This window comes from Panulirus ornatus, chromosome 70 (genome assembly GCF_036320965.1).
Source record: "Panulirus ornatus isolate Po-2019 chromosome 70, ASM3632096v1, whole genome shotgun sequence".
NCBI classification, from domain to species: domain Eukaryota; kingdom Metazoa; phylum Arthropoda; class Malacostraca; order Decapoda; family Palinuridae; genus Panulirus; species Panulirus ornatus.
In genome coordinates, this window is record NC_092293.1 from 13,691,663 (window position 1) to 13,696,655 (window position 4,993).

Below are 4,993 nucleotides of genomic sequence, written 5' to 3' on the forward strand. Positions count from 1 at the left end.
TAACAGCATCTGGTGTTCCCAGACGGTCACCCATCCAAGTACTAACCAGACCCAACGTTGCTTAACTTCCCTGATCGGACGATATATATATATATATATATATATATATATATATATATATATATATATATATATATATATATATATATATATATATATATATATATATATATGTATATATATATATATATATATATATATATATATATATATATATATATATATATATATATATATATCATATATATATATGACTGAAAACAATGAATTTCCCAAATAACAAAAATGGAAGCGCCGGGGTTTGAACCCGGGACCTCTCGCATGCCAAGCGAGTGCTCTACCACTGAGCTACGCCCCCAAGAACATATTTTGTGACATAGTATTATATGAAGCACTGAGATTACCACGGCAAAATACTGTTTGACCGACCGTTGCCGACTAGCCGGCAAAATAACCACAGGGTAATTCTCCATGTTGCTGTCGTGTTTTCCTCTCAATTTTCCACGAAGAAATGAGTTTTAATTTTTCACTGTCGTTGCAATAGACTGGAACTAAGCAATAGAATGGAACTATGTAATAAACTGGAACTAAGAAATAGACTGGAACCAAGCTGACCTGGTATGAGGTCAGAGCCCTCATTATCATCCCTGCTAACTACCGGAAGCAGATTAAGTCGTTCCACAACCGATGTCCGGCCCATGTTAACTCTGATGTGCCCAGCAGTTGGAGGAGGATCGCCAGAAGCTTCTGGAAGATTTCAAGGACGTCTTGGTGGACCTGACCCTTTCAGATAAGGTCGAAAACCCCAATTTATTGTGAAGATCTTTACTACAACGTTGGATGAACATACTGAATGTTGCACACATGTGATGCGGACAAAATGAAAAAAGAAAAAGACAAAAATTATGTCTGGTGTGGGTCTCGAACCCACGACCTTGAGTTTATCAGACTCATGCTCTACCACTGAGCTAACCAGACAATAGAAAATACGTCTGTTTCTTCAATTTGAAATAATGAAAATCTTTGCGAGGCAGCGTTAAGAAAAGAGAGATGTCTTTGACGAAATTTACTTGCTTGACTCCTTCTTCCGTTCCTCATTATCGAAAATAAACATATATATATATATATATATATATATATATATATATATATATATATATATATATATATATATATATATATATATATTTTTTTTTTTTTCTTTTCTTTTATTATACTTTGTCGCTGTCTCCCGCGTTTGCGAGGTAGCGCAAGGAAACAGACGAAAGAAATGGCCCAACCCCCCCCCCCCACACACATGCATATACATACGTCCACACACGCAAATATACATACCTACACAGCTCTCCATGGTTTACCCCAGACGCTTCACATGCCTTGCTTCAATCCACTGACAGCACGTCAACCCCGGTATACCACATCGCTCCAATTCACTCTATTCCTTGCCCTCCTTTCACCCTCCTGCATGTTCAGGCCCCGATCACACAAAATCCTTTTCACTCCATCTTTCCACCTCCAATTTGGTCTCCCTCTTCTCCTTGTTCCCTCCACCTCCGACACATATATCCTCTTGGTCAATCTTTCCTCACTCATCCTCTCCATGTGCCCAAACCACTTCAAAACACCCTCTTCTGCTCTCTCAACCACGCTCTTTATATTTCCACACATCTCTCTTACACTTACGTTACTCACTCGATCAAACCACCTCACACCACACATTGTCCTCAAACATCTCATTTCCAGCACATCCATCCTCCTGCGCACAACTCTATCCATAGCCCACGCCTCGCAACCATACAACATTGTTGGAACCACTATTCCTTCAAACATACCCATTTTTGCTTTCCGAGATAATGTTCTCGACTTCCACACATTCTTCAAGGCCCCCAGGATTTTCGCCCCCTCCCCCACCCTATGATCCACTTCCGCTTCCATGGTTCCATCCGCTGCCAGATCCACTCCCAGATATCTAAAACACTTCACTTCCTCCAGTTTTTCTCCATTCAAACTCACCTCCCAATTGACTTGCCCCTCAACCCTACTGTACCTAATAACCTTGCTCTTATTCACATTTACTCTTAACTTTCTTCTTTCACACACTTTTCCAAACTCAGTCACCAGCTTCTGCAGTTTCTCACATGAATCAGCCACCAGCGCTATATCATCAGCGAACAACAACTGACTCACTTCCCAAGCTCTCTCATCCCCAACAGACTTCATACTTGCCCCTCTTTCCAAAACTCTTGCATTTACCTCCCTAACAACCCCATCCATAAACAAATTAAACAACCATGGAGACATCACACACCCCTGCCGCAAACCTACATTCACTGAGAACCAATCACTCTCCTCTCTTCCTACACGTACACATGCCTTACATCCTATATATATATATATATATATATATATATATATATATATATATATATATATATATATATATATATATATATATATATATATATATATATATATATATATATATATATATATATATATATATATATATATATATATATATATATATTCCTATGAGTCCACGGGGAAAATGAAACACAAAAAGTTCCCAAGTGCACTTTCGTGTAATAATCACATCATCAGGGGATACACAAGAGAGGAATATAACAGTCAGTTGATATACATCGAAGAGGCGAAGCAGGGACGCCATTTGGTAAACATGTGATTGTCCAAAATTTTGATCCTTTCCAATATATATATATATATATATATATACATATATATATATATATATATATATATATATATATATATATATATATATATATATATATATATATATATATATATATATATATATTCCCATTTTAGAATGTTAAAAAAATACAAGGAGGGGAGGATTTCTGGCCCCCCGCTCCCGTCCCCTCTAGTCGCCTTCTACGACACGCGAGGAATGCGTGGGAAGTATTCTTTCACCCCTATCCCCAGGGATAATATATATATATATATATATATATATCTATACACACACACACACACATACACACGCACATATACACACACACACACATACATATATATATACATATGAAAAATGTAAGAAACAATTTAGAAAACTGAAACTTCTAGCTTGAAATGAAATGAAAAAAATGGATGTCACATAATGGTTCAACCTCTGGCTATGGAAAAAGGAAATGTATAATTTATTTACACAAACGTCAATAGTAGTTCTCATCAATTTGACCACTGTATCAATAAGCTTCAATGTCTAAGCTACATTTTTTCCAATTTCACTATTTTCTTGTCAAAGCACCATGTATGAAAACTACCACTCCAGTAACACACTATAAACACTTACTTCCCCTTTAAAAAAGTTCTGGGGAAGTCTGTCTCGATACACTGCGAGACACTCTACCACAGTGTATCGAGACAGAGGATGGATGTGCTGGAAATGAGATGTTTGAGGACAATATGTGGTGTGAGGTGGTTTGATCGAGTAAGTAACGTAAGGGTAAGAGAGATGTGTGGAAATAAAAAGAGCGTGGTTGAGAGAGCAGAAGAGGGTGTTTTGAAATGGTTCTGGCACATGGAGAGAATGAGTGAGGAAAGATTGACCAAGAGAATATATGTGTCGGAGGTGGAGGGAACGAGGAGAAGAGGGAGACCAAATTGGAGGTGGAAAGATGGAGTGAAAAAGATTTTGTGTGATCGGGGCCTGAACATGCAGGAGGGTGAAAGGAGGGCAAGGAATAGAGTGAATTGGAGCGATGTGGTATACCGGGGTTGACGTGCTGTCAGTGGATTGAATCAAGGCATGTGAAGCGTCTGGGGTAAACCATGGAAAGCTGTGTAGGTATGTATATTTGCGTGTGTGGACGTATGTATATACATGTGTATGGGGTTGGGTTGGGCCATTTCTTTCGTCTGTTTCCTTGCGCTACCTCGCAAACGCGGGAGGCAGCGACAAAGCAAAAAAAAAAAAAAAAAAAAAAAATATATATATATATATATATATATATATATATATATATATATATATATATATATATATATATATATATATATATATTTCACTATTTTCTTGTCAAAGCACCATGTATGAAAACTACCACTCCAGTAACACACTATAAACACTTACTTCCCCTTTAAAAAAGTTCTGGGGAAGTCTGTCTCGATATATATATATATATATATATATATATATATATATATATATATATATATATATATATATATATATATATATATATATATATATATATCGAAAAGGATCACAATTTTGCTCGTGATCAAGTTTATTCTTATGAGTCCACGGGGAAAATAAACACGGTAAGTTCCCAAGTGCACTTTCCTGTAAAACTCACATCATCAGGGGAGATACAAGAGAAAAATATAACAGTCACTTGATATACAACGAAGAGACGGAGCGAGGATGCCATATGGTAAACATGTAATTGTCCAAGAAAGACAACAAGCGTATCATAAACTTATTATGTGGACAAGAAGGTGAATTGTTTACAAATTCTATCAACATTAAAGTTATCCAATCTGTATAGACCATCACTAATATTAAGATTATAATTCTTTGTGTATTGAAATTTCAATGATGCCCAATTGTGTATTATATTCATCATATTATAATGCAACTGTGTCAAATAATGGAGATAAAGAATGAAAGATAAACTATGGCCATGATTTCTACCAGCTCAAGTGCATTAGATATGGTGGACAATTCAGTTTAAGTGAAGATGCCCAATTGTACATTATATGTATCATATGGGACATTTCAGTTTGTAGTGAAGATGCCTTACTTTGTATTGTATATATATTCCAAACTAATGTTGGCAAGTAGTGAAAAAAAGAATTAGAGATCATTAAACTCTATGGCCGTGATTTCTTCCAGCTCAAGAGTAGTAGATATGGTGGGCAATTCAGTTTACGGTGAAGATTCTGTATTGTATATATCATATTGTACTCTAGGTGTTTCAAAAAGTGAAGATACAGAAGCCCTATTTCTCAATCCTTGCACCTATCT

General features: G+C 36.3%; 1 non-coding gene across 1 annotated transcript; it reads right to left on the reverse strand.

Annotated features, from left to right (window-relative positions):
• Positions 1-906: 906 nt before the first annotated feature.
• On the reverse strand, positions 907-978 carry TRNAI-GAU (transfer RNA isoleucine (anticodon GAU)). The gene has a single exon. It is a non-coding gene; the product is annotated as a tRNA-Ile (tRNA).
• Positions 979-4,993: the final 4,015 nt, after the last annotated feature.